This window comes from Primulina eburnea, chromosome 5 (assembly GCF_022965805.1).
Source record: "Primulina eburnea isolate SZY01 chromosome 5, ASM2296580v1, whole genome shotgun sequence".
Taxonomy (NCBI): Eukaryota; Viridiplantae; Streptophyta; class Magnoliopsida; order Lamiales; family Gesneriaceae; genus Primulina; species Primulina eburnea.
In genome coordinates, this window is record NC_133105.1 from 25,678,403 (window position 1) to 25,698,850 (window position 20,448).

At 39.7% G+C, this 20,448-nt stretch overlaps 1 non-coding gene across 1 annotated transcript; it reads right to left on the reverse strand.

The window, feature by feature from the left end:
- Positions 1-339: 339 nt before the first annotated feature.
- LOC140833214 (small nucleolar RNA R71) lies at positions 340-445 on the reverse strand. Its single transcript, XR_012118347.1, has one exon. It is a non-coding gene; the product is annotated as a small nucleolar RNA R71 (small nucleolar RNA).
- Positions 446-20,448: the final 20,003 nt, after the last annotated feature.

The following is a 20,448-nucleotide window of genomic DNA, read 5'->3' on the forward strand; positions in this document are numbered from 1 at the left end:
CTTTGGAGGGTGCACGCCCTAGCTTTGTGAGGCCTATCGTGCGGGCAAATCACTTTGAAATCAAGCCAGCTATAATCCAGATGATTTAGAACACAGTCCAATTTGGAGGAACTGCAGTAGATGACCCAAACACACACATCGCGGATTTTCTTGAAATTTGCGATACTTTCAAATTCAATGGAGTTTCTGATGATGCTGTTAGATTGCGTTTGTTTCTTTTCTCTTTACGTGATAAAGCTAAAGCATGGTTAAACTTTTTGCCTGTAGGTTCGATCACTACATGGGAAGACACGGCGAAAGCATTTCTCATTAAATACTTTCCTCCATCAAAGACCATGAAACTACGGGCATACATTACAAAATTTGCTCAATTCGATCAGGAGTCTTTATATGAGGCATGTGAACGCTTCAAGGATCTATTACGAAGATGCCCAAATCACGAATTACCACTTGGGTTAGTCGTTCAAACATTTTATTATGGTTTGATTACTCCTAACCGCACTATGATAGATGCTGCTGTGTGTGGGAACTTATTGAGAAAAACTGCGGAAGAAGGATATGAGTTATTGGAGGAAATGGCTGCGAGCAATTATCATCCTCAATCTGAAAGGAACAACCCGCGGAAAAGTGCAGGAGTTCACCAGGTAACTGACCTTTCTGCTATTACTGCACAACTGGATGTTTTGAACATGAAAATAGACAGCTTGAATGTGGGTGGAATGACTATGCGTCTTCAAGAAATATTTTGTGAAAAGTGTGGAGAGGAACACTATGTGAAGGACTTTCAAGATGACAATGCATTTTATGTGCAAGAAGGGGCACCAATAAATCAAGTAGGGGTCCAAAACCGCCCAAGGAATGACCCTTATTCAAACACATACAATCCGGGGTGGAGGCAACACCCAAAATTCTCATGGGGTGGTCAAAACAGCCAGAATAGACCACAAGGAGGACATTCATATGGGAAACAACCGATGTACAGATCTGATCCTCCTAGAGAAGAGAAGTCCAATTTGGAGCAGATGATGTCTAAGTTTATTTCATTCACTGAAACTAGACTTCAAAATCAGGATGCATCGATAAAGGGGCTTGAAAATCAGATTGGTCAGTTAGCGAAGATGATAGCAAGTAGAGAGCCAGGAACCTTGCCAAGTAACACCGAGACTAATCCAAAAAGAGCAAGTGAAGGCCATTGAGTTGAAGAGTGGGAAAATTTTGGAGTCAAGCGAGAAAGAGAAAACTCAAAAATTGGATGAGCAGACTGCGACATCTAAAGGTAAGGATTCTAACTCTACACTAGCACCCACTGCACAACCTAAAATTGTTATTCCTCCACCTTTCCCCGCAGCATTGAAAAAAGCAAAACTAGATGCACAATTCGGTAAGTTTCTTGAAGTATTCAAAAAATTGCATATCAATATTCCTTTTGCCGATGCTTTGATGCAAATGCCTAGTTATGCTAAATTTTTGAAGGACATATTGGCCAATAAGAGGAAGTTGGAGGATCACATGACAGTGAACTTAACTGAAAATTGCTCCGCTTTGGTGCAAAACAAAATCCCACCGAAACTAAAAGACCTAGGGAGTTTCTCTATTCCTTGCATGATTGGTGATGTAGTTTTTAACAAAGCTTTGTGTGATCTTGGTGCAAGTATTAATCTTATACCTTTGTCTGTGTTCAGGAAACTTGGGTTGGGGGAACCTAAGCCGACGAGGATGTCTTTACAGCTGGCAGACAGATCTGTCAAGTATCCGCGGGGAGTTATTGAGGATGTGCTAGTGAAAGTAGATAAGTTTATTTTTCCTGCTGATTTCGTGGTGCTAGACATGGAGGAGGATATGGAGATGCCTTTGATTTTGGGGAGACCATTCCTTGCGACTGGCGAGGCCCTGATTGATGTTCAAGAGAGGAAGTTGAGATTGAGAGTGGGGGAGGAAGAGATTACATTTGATGTCTTTAATGCACTTAAGCACACTTTGCATTCTGATAGTTGTTTTAGAATTGATGCTTTTGATTCTCTTGTGTCTAACTATGTGCAGGATGCTCTTAGGGATCCTTTGGAAGCCGCTATCACTACTGAATTGGGGGAAGAGGAATTGGACGAAGAAAAAGCTGAAATAGTGGCATACTTTAATGCCAACCATCCATGGAGAAATCCAATGAGGATGAGGTTAGAGGATTTGGGAGATCGAAAAGACTTGAGCCCACAAAAGTCAAGCCTGGAGGATCTACCGACACTCGAGCTCAAACCACTACCTCCACACCTAAAGTACGTATACCTAGGTGAGCAAAACACTTTACCTGTCATTATTTTTGCTGCTTTGACAGATGTGATGGAGGACAAACTGTTGAAAGTCTTGAAGGCGCACAAAAGTGCATTTGCGTGGAAGGTGGCGGATATCAAAGGAATCAATCCATCAGTCTGCATGCACAAGATCTTGATGGAAGATAATTACTCATCTCATGTGCAACCTCAAAGAAGATTAAATCCAAAGATGCAAGAGGTAGTAAAAGCAGAGACTATCAAACTCCTTGATGCAGGTATTATCTATCCTATATCTGATAGTGCGTGGGTAAGTCCTGTTCAGTGTGTGCCGAAAAAAAGTGGGATTACTGTGATCAGAAATGAAAAAATGAGTTAATACCCACTAGGACAATTACGGGATGGCGTGTATGCATTGATTATAGGAAATTAAATGATGCTACCCGTAAAGATCACTTTCCACTGCCCTTCATTGATCAAATTCTTGAGAGGTTAGTGGGTCATGAGTTTTATTGTTTTTTGGATGGGTATTCAGGGTATAACCAAATTATGATTGCGCCTGAGGACCAAGAGAAAACCACTTTCACTTGTCCTTATGGCACCTTTGCTTTTAGACGGATGCCCTTTGGTTTGTGTAATGCCCCTGCCACTTTTCAACGATGCATGACTGCTATATTTCATGACATGATAGAAACATTTCTTGAGATTTTTATGGATGACTTCTCGATTTTTGGTTCTTCTTTTGATGTCTGTTTGCAGAATTTGAAGGTGGTTTTGATGAGATGTGAGGAGACGAATTTGGTGCTGAATTGGGAAAAATGCCGTTTTATGGTACAAGAAAGAATAGTATTGGGGCACAAGATATCAGGGAATGGAATGGAGGTGGATAAGGCGAAAGTTGAAGTTATCAAGAACTTACCACCTCCGGCATCCATAAAGGGAGTTAGAAGTTTTCTAGGCCACGCCGGTTTTTATCGACGTTTTATTAAAGATTTTTCTAAAATTGCCAAACCTCTATCTTCCTTACTTATGAAAGATGTGCCCTTTGATTTTAATTCCGACTGTTTACAGGCATACGAGAACTTGAAGGAGCGCTTGGTGACGGCTCCTATCTTGGTGACACCAGATTGGGATCTGCCCTTCGAGGTCATGTGCGACGCTAGTGATGCTGCAGTTGGTGCTGTCCTCGGCCAAAGACATAACAACGTATTCCACACTATATACTATGCAAGTAAGATTCTAGATGAAGCATAGTTAAATTATGCCACCACTGAAAAAGAGTTACTTGCAGTAGTGTTCGCACTTGATAAATTTCATTCATACCTTGTTTTGTCTAAAGTTATTGTTTACACAGACCACTCAGCATTGAAGTACTTACTTGCTAAAAAGGATGCAAAACCACGCCTACTTAGGTGGATTTTACTGTTGCAAGAATTTGATTTAGAAATCAAAGATAAAAAAGGTGTTGAAAATGAGGTAGCAGATCACTTGTCTAGATTAGAAATGATCAGTGATGATTGTGTCAATGATGCTATTAATGATTGGTTCCCTGATGAGCAACTGTTTGAGGTGAAAAATTGTCCATGGTATGCAAATTTTGCAAATTTCCTTGTTACAGGCTCAACCCCCCCAAATTTAACATTTCACCAAAGAAAGAATTTCTTTTCGGCGTGAAATATTATTTTTGGGAGGAACCCTTCTTGTTCAAAATTTGTGCAGATTCTATGATAAGAAGGTGTGTTGCAGAGGAGGAGTTCGATCAAATTCTCAATCACTGTCATGACCGTGAGGTAGGTGGTCATTTTGGACCAACGAGGACGGCATCAAAGGTACTTGAATGTGGCTTTTATTGGCCAACCCTTTCTAAAGATGCTCGCTCTTATGTGCTAGCATGTGATAAATGCCAACGGACAGGTAACATCTCTAAACGTCATGAAATCCCCTTGAATAATATCATTGAGTGTGAGGTTTTTGATGTGTGGGGGATAGACTTCATGGGACCGTTTCCCAGTTCATTCACGAAAAAGTATATTTTGATGGCGGTAGATTATGTGTCTAAGTGGGTAGAGGCAGAAGCATATGCCACTAATGATGCTCAGGTGGTCTTAAAATTTTTGAAGAAAAATATTTTTAACAGATTTGGAACACCGCGAGCAATCATTAGTGATGGTGGCACCTATTTTTGCAATAAATTATTTGAAAGACTCTTGAGCAAATATGGTGTCACACACAAAATCTCTACCCCATACCACCCCCAAACGAGTGGTCAAGTGGAAGTGTCGAACCGAGAAATAAAGCGAATTTTGGAGAAGGTTGTAGGTGTCAGTAGGAAAGATTGGTCGGTGAGGTTAGATGATGCTCTTTGGGCATATAGGACTGCTTTCAAAACACCTATAGGCACAACACCGTACAGGTTATTGTTTGGTAAAGCATGTCACTTACCTGTAGAGTTAGAGCATCGGGCATATTGGGCAACAAGAGCACTAAACTTTAACTTTTCTGATGCAGGTGAACGACGTTTGCTTCAACTAGATCAGTTGGAGGAATTCCGAAATCTAGCTTATGATCTCGCGCTGTCCTACAAAGAAAAGACAAAGAGGACTCATGACAGGCGAATCATCGAAAGGGAATTCCAAGAAGACGAAAATGTCATGCTCTATAACTCCCGGTTGAGACTGTTTCCAGGAAAACTGAAGTCGCGATGGTCCGGTCCATTCGTGATTTCGAAGGTATACCCATCGGGAGCTGTAGAATTGAAAGATGGAAAGGATGAGACATTTACGGTCAATGCCCAGCGACTGAAGCACTACATGGGTGGCACAATTGAGCCACAACTTGGAATCACCCGGTTCCAAGATCATCCGAATTGAGACTGACCGACAGTCAAGCTCTCGACTATAAATTGAGAACTACCTCTTTTCCCTCATTTTGCATTTAAGTCGAAATTTTTATGTCAGTTATTTTTATTTATTTATTATTAATTATTGTTCAAAAAAAAATTAAAAAAAATAAAAAATAAAACGATTTTGGGCAGAGAGCTCGGCGCTCGAGTGGTAATTCTTCACCACCCGAGCGCGAAAGCTTACCTCGGGATGAGAATTCCAGAGAGGCTGGCGCTCGAGCGGTAGTTTTCTACCGCTCGAGCGCGAATGCAATTAAAACCCGATTCCCCCTTTCCCCCTTTCATTCTGCGCGAACCCCCCCTCAAATCCCTAACTCTCCCTCACTCTCTTCTTCAATTTTCTTGTGCAGGTTGTCAATTCCTCCTCCAATCCTCGGCAAGGTGGAACAATCGTCGTAGGGAAACAAGAATCTTCATCAATCCGATCCCATCTCCATCTTCAACCACCATGGCCCCCAAGAAACAAAGAGGTAATCCCAGTTCATCTTCTTCCACTTCCTCCTCATTTTATAGAACACGTTTCGTGAGTGCGGAGGCTCGGGCTAGATACGACCATGCTAAAATTCACCGAAACCGCATTCCCGAAAGGGGATTTCGTCGCCAATTTGAGGATAGGTATTTAGAGCCCATTGTGGACTTGGATCGAAGGGGATGGGGAAAATTTAGTGAGCAAACTCAAGCGGCAATGGTGTCGGTAGTCATGGAATTCTATGCAAATGCTTGTGAGCGAACTGATGGTAGGGCGTTTGTTAGAAGCAAGCTTGTGCCGTTTGATTAAGCTACGATTAACGCCTTCTTAGAAAAGCATAGGTTGACGACTCCAACTTCCAGGCGTTGGTGGCTGATCCCAATACACTTTGATTATCGAGACCCTATGCTATCCGGGTGCGATGTGGAAACCGTTGGGCGGACCGCCAAGCTGTTTTGAGGAGAAATACTTGAAAACTGAAGCGGCCATGTGGTATTTGTTTGTGGCCCGAAGGATGATGCCGGTCTCGCATAAGAGCGAGGTGCAAAAGGAACGAGCTGTGCTACTTTTTCCTTTGACCCAAGGCTACGACATAAATGTGGGCAGACTTATAACTTCTCAGATCATGTTGAATGCTCACAACAGCCACATCGGGCTTTTCTTTCCGACAATCATATCCGAACTGTGTGCACAGGCTGGGGTACATTTCCGGTACGACGAGGAGTGGCTTAAACCGATGAAGCCAATTTGTCAAGAGGATGAACAGCGAAAAAGGGCAAAGCGACGGGTGGACTTACCCACTCAGGCGGAGGAAGCCAGTGGATCCAGCGCTTCTGTCTCTCGTCGCCCACAGCCCCGCAGACGCACTCAGACCAATAAAATGGACGAGAGTCTTGCCTACATGGCTCATCAACAGCAGGTCAACACCAATTTTCAGGCACAATTCACTCATTTAGACTCCATGATGCGAACCATGCTCATCCACGAGGGCATGGACCAGGTAGCAATACCACCACAACCGCCGTTCATTCCTCCCTACCAATTTCAGTACGACTACCTTCATCAGGGGGATGCGGAAGGAGTGCCACCGCCGGAGCACAACGACGAGGAGCCTTGATCAGGGGAGTTCACTGTTTTCCCTTCCTTGAAATTTTCTTTCTTTACCGCCTTCTGTTTTCTTTCTTATCGTTGTTTCAGTCTAGCATGTTTTTAGCTTTCATGTTTAGGAGTCTGCATTTGTGTTTGCATTTCTGTGTCTTGAGTCTTTTGTGCAATGGGGACATTGCACAATTTTAGTATGAGGGGGTCGTTGTCCGTAGTCTTAGTTGTTTTCGTTCGTATTTGTCTTTCATGGATGTCAGTTGATAGTGAAACTAGTCAATTGGTAGCCAATGATGATTGTGGGATAAATGAACTGCATGTTAATTAATCTTATCACTCGTTAGGAATACCCCGGTTTTGTAAGTTTTCATATGCACATAAAAGTGGGTTTTGGTGGTGGTGTGAATGATAGTCGAGTTTAAAATATCTGTGGGAGAGACTGATAGCAACATGATATGCGAGTTACACTTGAATGAATTTCGGTTGATAGGAGTGACCAACCGGTAGCATTAACTCGAGTAAATAATCAAAGAGTACCTCAAATCCTCTTGTTCCCTATCGTGCATAGGACCTCGAAATCCACCCCTAGGCCATCTGAAAGAAAACACCTTATATTCAGAACCTAGGGAGTACACATGAGAAAATTATGCACTAAAAAAAAAATTAAATAAATAAATAAAAAGGGGATGTAAGGTGTGGGGGAGCCAAAAAGGGATGAAATCCTATCCCGATGCTAAAAAGATAGAGATGTAAGGCGTTGAGGAATGTCAGAAAAAATTCTGACAAGTGCATAATGAAAATGATCAGTGTACTCCCCATCTTTTTGATCCATTTAAAAACTCATGGATACTGACTCCCAAAATTCCTGTTGCACACCCAGATAAATTTGCCATTTTGTGTTTACTTGTTGGTCACAAATAGAAACAGAACTCAGGATAGAGTAACTTGCATTGAACTGTCGATTTGGTGATTTGCATGATTCGCGAACAAAACTGTCTGAAGCACAAGCTAGTGAAACCCACAGCACACACACACGACCACACTTTCAAGTCAAATCAAAATGCTATAAGGTGCTCGAAAAGGGGTATTTATGAATGTTGGGATGTGACTAATTGGATGTGGTTCAAACACCCGCTGAGGCAAGAGATACCGGTTTGCTACTTCACCATCATTTTAGCTGTTTAAATACCCTCCCTTTTGTGTTTGTTTCATGTTTTGATTGTGGTCTAGAACATATTTTGCTTTAGGGCAAGCAAAAGATTAGTATGAGGGGGTTGATATGTGTGATTTTTACGTATTTTATTGCATTAATTTGTGTGTATTTGCATTGTGCATGCGTACATTTCGTTTACATTATGTTCAATTTAGAGTAAACATTTGCATGTGATCGTGTCTCACTTGGATGTGACAAATTGCAGGAAAAATGACCGGAAAAACATAAATCGGAGCCAAGTGCCAAGTCAAGGAAATAAGGTGCAGAAGAGTTGGTGCTCGGGCTGTGAAATTGTACCGCTCGAGCGCGAGAGGTTAAAGGCCAAGGAGAATTCCAGAGAGGTCGGCGCTCGAGCGGTTGTTTTCTACCGCTCGAGCGCGACCCAGGAGCCGAGAAGAGAAAAGTTACAGAAGAATTGGCGCTCGAGCGGTACTTTTCTACCGCCCGAGCGCCAGAAGCCGCATGCTCCAGGTATTCTACAGAGAGTGTGACGCTCGAGCGGTAATTCTTTACCGCCCGAGCGCCACCTAATTTTGGCAAGATTTTGCAGCCGAATCTTTACCTTATTTTGGAGGGGTGGCTGATATGGGAATGATTATGGCACGAAATAGAGATATTCAGACATAATTCAGAATTCAAGAAAAGACGGCTCGGAGCTTGGGGAGAGACTTGGGCGCTTGGATTGAAGATTCGAGGATTTTCGGGCACCGTTCTTCGCGTTTTTCATCACTTCTAGTATTTCTTATTTAGTTTTTCTAGCATTTGAACTTAGTTTTGTTGATTTCAATCATGAATTTTAGTAGCTAAACTCGAATATTTGTTGGGATTTAAGGGGAGCCTACCCCAAACTTTAATTTGAATTAATTTATATTCGATTGTTGCGTTATTCTTGATTATACTATTGTTTGATTGTGTTGTTAGAGCGTAGCTAACTTTAACAACGTTTTTATATTGTGAGTGAGTTCGATAGAATAACTTGTGATAGGAACGAGTAGTATAATCCGTGGATCTACAATTTACATAGATATATGAAATTGGATACGCGTCGATAGTCATAGTCCTTAGGGTCGAAAACTAGGGAATTTCATAGATCGAAATGCAATTCACTCTTGATAAATAATTAAAGATATTTAATTACTTCATTGAGTAGAATTAGTTTTGTATAGCTCGAGAGAGTGTGTTCAATATAATAGGAAATCCTGTCGGAATAATTTAATCACTTTCGAACGAATTAATTAATTAAAGAAGGATAGGTGAACCGAAATTCCCAACAAATTCATTTCTCATTGAATTTTACACAATATTTTAGATATTAATTCTCATTCATTACTTATTAAATCATTTTATTTGCATCTTTCTTTGAGCATAGTAGTATTAATCACTCAATCAAATTTTCGTTGCTAAAGATCTCATAACTGAAAAGAATAATTGTTAAATACAGTCCTCAGTGGAACGATACTCGTACTCACATACATTATACTATTACTTGACATCGTGCACTTGCGATTAATTTTGAGCATACAAAATCATATTTTTATTGAGGATTCCATATTGCAAGTTTTGCTCGATCAAACAATTTATTGGTCATTCTCAAATACTTGAGGATGTCATTCACAGCTTTCCAATGTGGAAGACCAGGGTTCGATTGATATCTAATCACTACACTTAGTGCGAAAGCCACGTCAAAATAAACTTGCTATTTTTATGCACATAATATAATTATTATCATGTTTTAATTTACCAATTAAGTTGGATCGTTCCCAAGCTCGCTGCAACCTAATTATAACATGAGACATATGCAAATAATCTCAACTTGACCAACACTTCAAAATCGAACTAAAAACGAGACAATTACGCTCAACAAACTTAGTATCTAACCATGACTCCGTACCAACCTGAACCAACATCGAACCATCGTTTAATCATGATTAAAATACACCTAAAATACTGGAAAATATATACCAAGGGCTGTAATACACGAAAATTGTGCATGGGGGCCAAAATCATGAAACGCTCTTTCGACAGTCACTTTGGCATATTGCACCATAAATTCTCGTACGACCTCTAAACTTAACCAAATCACGAACGGCCAAAAACATGACCTTCCTAACTCAATAAGGTAATGTCCAGTCTAAAGCCATAGGCTAAAATCCAAACAAGAACTCGAAACAAGCCTCTGAACCGAAGCTCAAGCTGCTGTCAAAAAAATGCAGCAGCACCTGCTGTGCTTCCTTGCTTCATTTACGAGGCAATTTGACATTGGGGATTGAACCACCGACCCGAACCTCTTACCAACATCCTAAGGTGTGGCTTGAACCATGGCTAAGGGCCCTAGGCCAACCACAATCAAAGAAACCACCCAAAACAATCCAATGCTTCACCCGAGAACACATATGCTGTACCGTGGGGAGTGTTGCTTGTTCTTGCTGTCATGTATCATTCTAGTGGCCATATGATCAACCATGGCATGATCTAAACATCATGAGGTATTGTGTGAACCATGGCTAAGGGCTAGAAGCCAACCAAGATCCACCCCCAACCTCAAAACCAAAACTACTCACACAAAACAGAAATGAAAACCGAAGGGGCACTTGTCTTGTTTATTTTAAAAACCGATGAGACCATGAACCAAGCCATGAAGGTCATCTTGGTCACATCCTAGACATGCTAAGGAAGGATTCTAACCATGACTACAGCCCATAGGACAGCCATGGTTCGAACACATACCTTAGACAACAAACCAAGAAAATTCGAGACTCAAATCTGCACTATGGAGAGTTGCTGTCCATGCAGTGTTGCTGGGGCGGAAAGGAACTTAAACCAATGGACTAATCCCTTCCTAACACACCCTATGACATCACCATAAGCAGCCTTGAGCGCCTGGAACCGAGCCAACCCCTGAAATCAAAAGAACAAGCCAACCCGTGAAGCACACAAGGGAAGCCAAAAAATCTGCATAGAATTTTTGTGCATGGTTGCTGTCCTATTTCGGTTTTTATAATAAAATCATGTACATGTGATGTTTAAAAATAAATATATGACTTGATTGAAGAGAAAGAAACGCATATACATGCTTAGGTTGTTGTTTTTTACAATAAACAACAAGATACGTCGGACCGGGAGACACGACAACAAAATGAAGAAACCTTGCAATTGCTGCTGTCTTGGGCGAGAATGGGTGCTTTTAAACTCTGATAACACATATTAGTATCATGTAACAAATCTTAAAAACATGTATCGATATAAAGCTATAAACAAACTCTGGACTCGTCATCTCAGACTCGACTCATCTCTAATCTAGGGATCCCGGTTCCTGGATATGGGCACATATATCGAATTTCAGCGATAGGATTGAATCAACTCCTAAGCGACATCGATATAAACGAAACATCCAGTGTCTTGGCGAATCAGCCGAAGACTTGGCACATCAGCCAATGACTAGGCACATCAGCCCCTGACTCAACACACACTCTGCTATAATTCAATAGACTAAGCATATCAATCTCACGAATTGCAAGTATCAATGCAATGACAATTCAATATGTGATTTTGGGAAACTCAAGTTGAGTCTAACTCAAGTTGTGCAATCCCGGATCGACATTGATTTATACATTTCTTTCTAAAAATCTGACTCTGTCGAAGTCTCGGATTCAAAGCCTGTAAATTTCAATCTGGAAATGACAATTACGAGGGTATAGTATCAATACACCACTCAAATCAATACTGTATATAATCAGAACTAAATCAAATTCTGTTTCAACGGCATAACAGCACAATCTCAATATACCCAGCAATACCAATCAACAGATATCAATTCCCACAACTCATAATCAATAACAGTACAAACCTGATATCAAATCTCCATCCAATCAATTCAGAAAATCATAACAATTCTATACGATATCTGTTCTTCAATCCGATTTCGATTATACGATGTCTAATACATCAAGAACATCATATATGAATCATATCTGATTCCTTTAATATCACAATTTCAAACGATATCAAAACGTTATAAAACTTACGTCTAGTTGTAGCCGGTGTCGATAGGAACTCGGTACTGAAATTGGACTGAAAATCGGACAGACGGATCTTTCGTAAATCACAAATCTATGATTGAAAAGGCGTAAGGATTTCTGAGGCTTCCTTCGTTTCCCTTTTCTGATGATTCTGAAGGAATTTTATATATATATATATATATATATATATATATATATATATATATATATATATATATATATATATATATATATCAAGTTTCATGTTGGAAATATGTGTCTCTTTCTTCAAACATTTCTGTCGGCGCTCGGACGGTTATAATTTACCGCTCGGGCACGGAACCTTATGTCCGAGCACATTTTTTTTTGAACACTGGCGCTTGGGCGGTCAAAAACTACCGCTCGGGCGCCAGACATTCTGTCCAAATATCAAACTTATGGTGCATTGGCGCTCGGGCGGTTCTTTTCTACCGCTCGGGCGCCAGATGTTCTGTCCAACATCTTGGCTTATAATGCAACGATGTCCAGCTTCTTCATTTGATTTCCTATAACCTCAATTCTGTCAATTATTCAACTTCTGATTACAGTAATTAAATCTCGGGCATTACATTTCTCCCTCCCAAGATCCGATTTCGTCCCCGAAATCACAGGCAATCAAATCAGATAACGAATAAGATACAAGAAGGATAGACATACAGAAGCTAAATAATGAAACTCACGTCAATAAAATAACTCAGGAAATCTCTGTAACATGTCTGACTCAGTTTCCCACATAGCTTCTTCAGTACCATGACGACTCCACTGAACTTTCACCAGTGGAATAGTCTTCGTTCTGAGTTGCTTTCTTTACTATCGAGAATCTGAATTGGCTTTTCGAAATAACTCAATGTCTCGTCAAGTTCGGCCTCGTCTGGCTGAATGATATGTGAAGCATCTGGCATGTACTTTCACAATAATGATACATGAAAGACATCATGTATCCCAGATACTGAAGGCGGTAAAGCGAGTCGATAGGCACGATCTCCTATCTTCTCGAGAATCTCTTATGGCCCAATGTATCGTGGAGACAGTATCCCTTTCTTGCCAAATCTGACAATTCCTCGGAAAGGTGAAATCTTTAAGAAGACCCGGTCTCCTGCCTCGAATACCAATGGTCTACGTCGGACATTGTCATATTTGTCATGTCTGTCTTGAGCTGCCTTCATTCTCTTCTGAATCAGCTTCACTTTCTCAGTCATATCTCTGATCATGTCAGGTCCAATCTCAAGTACCTCAGAGATATCATCCAAATAAAGAGGGGATCTGCATTTCTTACCGTACAACGCCTCGGAAGGAGCCATCTCAATACTCGTCTGATAGTTGTTGTTGTATGAAAACTCACAAAGTGGCAATGAATACTGCCAATTAGTGCTAAAATCAAGCACTACTGCTCTCAGCATATCCTCCAGTGTCTGTATCGTCCGCTCTGACTGTCCATCTGTCTGTGGATGATATCCGGTACTCAGATGTAACTTCGTACCTAGAGCCTGCTGTAAACTCTGCCAGAAGTGCGAAGGAAATCGAGGATCACGGTCTGATACAATCGACTTCGGCACTCCGTGCAATCTGACCACTTCACTGACATAAATTTTTGCCATCTGGTCATGTAGGTACGTCATCTTGTACGGAATAAAACATGCTGATTTGGACAATCTATCAATCACAACCCAAATCGCATCGCAACCTCGGGAGGAACGTGGCAACTTCGTCACGAAGCCCATGGAAATGTGATCCCATTTCCATTCAGGAATAGACAAGCTATGTAATAATCCTCCGGGTTTCTTTCTTTCTGCATTCACCTGTTGACAATTTAGATATTTGGATACAAACTCAGCAATATCAGCTTTAATCTGTTTCCACCAAAACTGTCTTTTCAAATCATTATATATTTTTCTGCCACCAGGATGAATGCTAAATCGACTGCTATGCGCTTCTGACAAGATCTGTTGTTTTAAATCTGAAACATTTGGCACAACAATAAAATTTTTCACATACAGTACATTATCCCGTACCTGATACTCTGATCGATGTCCTGCTCTGACCATCGATATCGAACTTTGTATATTCTGATCAACTTTCTGACCCGCTTTAATTTTCAAAATCAGTTCTGGTTCAACTTGAATGGCATACAATCGCAACGACCTAGAATCTGTCTCAAATACCCATCCAGACAAAGAACAATCTTCTATCAAATTTGAAACACCAATTGTCGATAAGGATAAAGAACATACCTTTCGACTCAGTTCATCAGCTGCTGCATTCAATTTTCCAGGATAGTATTTGATTTCACAATCAAAATCTTTCAATAAATCAAGCCATCTTCGTTGCCTCATATTCAAATCAGACTGTGAAAATAGATATTTCAGGCTTTTATGATCAGAATAGATCTCAAACTTTTCACCGTAAAGATAGTGTCGTCATATCTTCAATGCAAAGACGATGGCTGCCAATTCAAGATCATGAATTAGATAGCGAGTCTCATGTGGCTTCAACTGCCTCGAAGCATAGGCAATGACATGGCCTTGCTAGCATCAGAACTAGGACACCCTGACCCGTTTTAAAATAAAAATAAACTCTATAATGCGGAAGCTTTGAAAAATAGACTTGGAGGAACGTAAGTGCTTTAAAAATTTTGGCAGAGTTTCCCCGTAAAAAGGAACTCACCACCTGCCTCAAGCAATAAAACCAATACATCATAAAAATTTTGTTGGAAACTGAATTCCGGTGTTTGACAAAAAGATAAACCAACTGAACTAAGCAATTGAATTCAGCTAACTGATCGACGCAACTGAATTATAACTGAACAGCTAGCTGCTCTTTTAGCTGAACATCTCTTCAGTCATTCTCGTCAACTGACTCTTTACCAGCTGATCTCTCAGCTGTACACGTCATCAGTTGAAAGCGACAACCGACAAATAGTACAACTACCTGCAACTGGTAGTGGAACGCCGCATTTCAGAATGAGCAGTGTATGACTGTCAGAGTATATCGACGTGGCAATCAACGGTTAGAATATTCAAATATCCTTTAATGTTACCGTTGAGAGAGAAGCCTATAAATAATCGAAGATAGCAGTCGAAGACACAACGACTAATTTCAGCTATTACATTCTACTTGCTGTTACGCTGCAAAAATATCTACTTACATTCAGAAGTTAAAAGCTCACGTTTACTGGTTATATCAATATCATTTAAGGCTACATTCTCGAGCTTAAATAGAACTGTGTAATCTTTGATAAGCTTTTCTAAGTTGTGCTAAGATCAGTTACCATCTGTAAAAGTGTTATATACTAAGAGTTTCAGTTGTGGCAAAGTGATAAGTCCAAACTGAAGTGGGTCAGTGCAGTATCTTGTATTTGATCAAAGTCTTTTAGTGGATATCCTATCTTCGTGATAGAAGGGGTGACGTAGGAGTTATTCAAGTCTCCGAACATCCAGAAACAAATTGTGTTATCTTTACTTCAGTCGTTACTTTTCAGTTAGATACTCTATCTTTCAGTCAGTTTATTTTCCGCAACTATTTCATTCAGTTTAACTGATTGTCATTGACCGACGTGATACCTAATATCAGTTTATAACAAAACTGAACTCAAATTGTCGAAGTATTTTTATATTTTGAGGAGTGTTTATTCAACCCCCCTTCTAAACACTCTTTATTCGTTTAACCGATCCTTTCAAGTGGTATCAGAGCGGTTGTATCTCGTCTCAGAATATCTATACTCAAATTTTTCATTATGTCTTCATTCAATAAGATTCCTATGTTTTCTAGAGAAGACTTCGATGATTGGAAGATCAGGATGCAGGCTCACTTAGCTGCACAAGATGATGATATGTGGTACGTTATAACTAATGGACCCATGAAGATTTTGAAAGCTTATACAGCTGTTGCCATTACTGATGGGGCACCTCATCGTATAGAAAAGCCCAGAGAAGAATGGACCACAGAGGATAAAAGAAAAGCCAACTTGGATAATGTGGCAAAGGACATACTATTTAAGACGTTGGATAAAGTAATTTTCAGCAAAATCAAAATGTGCAAGACAACCAAAGATATTTGGGAGAAGCTGATACAGCTTTGCGAAGGGAAAAACAAACCAAAGAAAACAAAATTTCTGTTGTTGTTCAGAAGTTTGACAATATCAAAATGAGAGTTGGTGAAACGATGCATGATTATGATGAAAGAACCAGCTGCATCATCAATGAATTAAATGCACTTGGAAAAGTGTACACAAACAAAGAAGTTGCATTGAAGATAATCAGAGGTCTTCCCAAGGAGTGGGACGTGAAGACCATGGCAATGAGGGAGTCCAAAGATCTGAACAAAGTTGAGCTTCATGATCTATTTGCTGATTTGAAAGCCTACGAGTTTGAGCTGCAAACTCGAGAAGGAGAATCTTCTACTCCAGCAGCCACGAATGCCTTAGCTGCTGTTAGAACATAACCAACTGGTTCAGTTGAAAAAGCTGCTGATCAACTAAGCAATGATGCCATGTCATTGTTCATCAAAAAGTTTGGAAGATTTATGAGGAAAAATCAAGGAAACTTTCAAAATAAATATCAAAGAAGCAATTCCAAGGAAGAATCAAACGCTTGCTACAACTGTGGCAAACCAGGTCACTTCATTGCTGACTGTACCAAACCAAAGAAAGACAGTCAAGGCTCAACTGAAAGAAGAAAGAAACCATATGAGCACAAAAGAGATCCAAAGATGATAAGAAGTTCTCCAGGAAGAAGCATGAAGTGCTCTTGGCTGAAGAGAGCAAATCAAAGTGGGCAGACACTGACAGCTAGGGGTCAGAATCAGAAACTTCATACAGTTCTAGTGACAATGAAGAGGAAGTGAAATGTCTAATGGCTGGTGACACAGAACTGGAGTCCAGCAGTCAGCAGGTATTTGACTTTAGCTCAACTGATTTTACAAGAGAAGAACTTATTTCAACATTGCATGACATGATCAGTGAGTATCATAAGCTTGCCTTATTATTTGAAAAGGCCAGAGCAAAGCAAAATGATCCTATTGACAATAAGACTAAAACTGATGAATCAGTTGACATGTTGAGTCTGAAAAAGGAGATTGCTGAACTCAATACTGGAAAAAGCAAGGATCAGTTAATGATTCAAAAGTTAATGCTTGAAAATTCAAAGCCAACTGAGCTTATTCAGGCTTTGAACAAATCATCTGTTGCATTGACTGATATACAGAACTCACAGAAATCAGTTACTGATAAAACTGGTTTAGGGTTCAGTAACCAAGATGAAATGTCTCCCAAAGATACTCGACCAAAACTGAATATGGATAAAGGGAAATACATTAACTTTGTCAAATCAGTTATGGTACAAGAACAATCTGAGCCAAGTAAACCGATTGAACAACCAACTGTAAATATGAACAAGGGCAAAAGATGTGGTATTGGTTATAGCCCAAAAGTTGTGACTGACTCACGAAGTCAGCCACCAAAAGTTTTTAGCAAAAATTACTCAAATGGCTACTCAAATTATTATAACTGGAAGCCAGTTCAGAAAAGATACTGGTTGAACAATCAGTTGAAAAAGGGCAAATCACATGTTGTTTCTTCTGCACACCATGCACCAAACACACACAGACCGGGAGAAATAATCTGGAATACAACAACTGGACAGTCAGTTAGACTGATCCAAGTCTGGATTCCTAAAGGACTAATCAAATTTGGACCCAAGTAGAAAAGGGTACCAGAATCTTATCTTGTGTGTGATTGCAAGTAACAGGTACAAGCATTGAATCTATATGGTACTTGGATAGTGGATGTTCACGCCACATGACAGGAGATTCAGACTTATTATCTCAACTGATTAAGTACACTGGACCAAACATCAGTTTTGGAGATAATTCTAAAGGTAAAACCGTGGGTAAGGGTAAGCTTATCCATGGTAACTTCATCATTAATGATGTCTTATTAGTTGAGAATCTCAAGTATAATCTGATCAACATCAGTCAATTATGCGATAATGGATTCTCAGTTCAGTTTGACAAACATTCTTGTTCAGTCAAAAACTCAACTGAAGAGATCATTCTAACTGGCAAAAGGTGTGGAAACACTTACAAAGTCAGTTGGAATGATCAACCTTATGCACCAGTATGTTTTATTGCTTCAAATTCCTCTAAAAACTGGTTGTGGCATAAGAGATTAAACCACCTGAATTTCAAGTCTACTGCATATTTGAGTAACCACGATCTTGTTACTGGATTGCCCAAAATAGATTTACCAAAAATAAAATTTGCTCAACATGTCAGTTTGGTAAACAAATCAAATCTTCTTTTAAGAACAAGGGCCATAAATCTTCTTCCCGATGCTTAGAGCTGTTACATATGGATCTATTTGGTCCAATAACAGTCATGAGCTTAGGGGGAATGAAATACACCTTGGTGGTTGTAGATGACTTTTCAAGATTCACTTGGGTTATATTTCTCAAATCCAAAGACCAAACTGCTGCTCAACTGAATAAGCTTTTCAAAAGATTATTAAATGAAAAATCAGTTGGAATTGACAGAATCAGATCCGATCGAGGAACTGAATTTATCAATCAAATTCTTTCAAATTATTTAGAGAATGCCGGAATCAAGCATGAGCTCTCAGCAGCTAGAACTCCTCAGCAAAATGGTGTAGCTGAAAGGAGAAATCGGACCCTCAAAGAGGCTGCTAGAACAATGCTTGCTGATTCTAGTAACTCTCAAAGGTTTTGGACAGAGGCAGTGAACACTGCGTGTTACATTTAAAACAGATCAATGATTAATAAGAATCATATGAAAACACCTTATGAGATCTAGCATGGAAGAAAAAGTGTGGTTTCATATTTTAAAATATTCGGGTGCAGATGTTTTATACTTTTCAATGATAAAACTCATTTAAAAGCTTTTGATGCTAAATCTGCAGAAGGATATTTCTTGGTTATTCTTCAGTGAGTAAAGCTTATAGAGTCTTCAACAAAAATACTTTAAATGTTGAGGAATATATCCATGTTGTTTTTGATGAAACCGTACTAACTGACAAGCCAACTGATCAAGTTGAGCTAGCTGATAGATTTACAGGTATAAGCTTGGATGATGATGATGATTAAGAAGACATCCATATTAATCAAAGCAACCTCCAAACACTTGAACCAGAAGTGTTAGATCAACCAGCTGAACCGGAAGATGTTCCTCACGATCAGTTGATAGAGCAACCAAATGACATTCAGTTACCAACTGAAACTGCTCCAACTGAAACTGAAAACATTCAGTTGCCCACAGAAGCAGTTGTTGATTTAGAAGCAATAAATGCTGAACTCAGATGGAAGAAATTACATACTCCAGAGTTGGTAATAGGTAATCCATCTGATCCAGTAAGAACAAGAAATCAGATGCTCAATCTATTCATTCATTCTGCTTTCGTATCACAACTAGAACCCAAGAGGACTGATGAAGCTCTTGCTGATCCAAACTGGATAAATGCAATGCAAGAGGAGCTAAATCAGTTTATCCATAACAATGTCTGGAACTTAGTTCCAAGACCAATTTCAAAAACTGTTATAAGTACAAAATGGGTGTACAGGAACAAATTGAACGAAGATGGTTCAGTTGTGCGCAACAAAGCAAGGCTAGTAGCACAAGGTTATAGGCAAGAAGAAGGAATTGATTACGATGAGACATATGCACCAGTTGCAAAACTTGAGGCAATCAGAATATTCCTTGCCTATGCTTCATTCAAAAACTTCAAAGTCTATCAAATGGATGTAAAGAGTGCATTTCTGAATGGCCAGTTTCAGGAAGAAGTCTACGTTGAACAACCTCCAGGTTTTATCAATCATCACCTTCCTGATCATGTCTATCATTTGAACAAAGCCTTATATTGTCTTAAGCAAGCTCCAAGAGCTTGGTATGAAACCCTTTCAAAATTTCTAACTGATCACGATTTTTCTGTTGGATCAGTTGATAAGACATTGTTCAAATTCTCCAAGAATGATCATATTCTACTCGTTCAAATTTATGTTGATGACATTATTTTTGGGTCAACTAACCCCAAATTATGCGAGAAGTTTGCTAAGTTAATGCAGGAGAAATTTGAAATGAGCATGATGGTGAACTGACATTCTTTCTTGGATTACAAGCGAAGCAACTGGAATCGGGCACTTTTATTAGTCAAACTAAATACACGAAGGAATTACTGAAGAAGTTTGGCATGGAATCGTGTTCAGCTGCATGTACTCCCATGAGCTCATCAGTAAAACTGGACACTGATCAAGGGGGAATATCAGTTGAGACGACACTTTACAGAGGTTTAATAGGTTCATTATTGTATCTAACTGCTAGTCATCCTGATATTGTATTTGCTGTATAAATGTGTGCTAGATTTCAAGAAAATCCTATGCAATCACACTTTACAGCTGCCAAGCGTATTTTGAAATATCTTAAGGGCACACAAAATGTTGGGTTATGATATTCTAAAG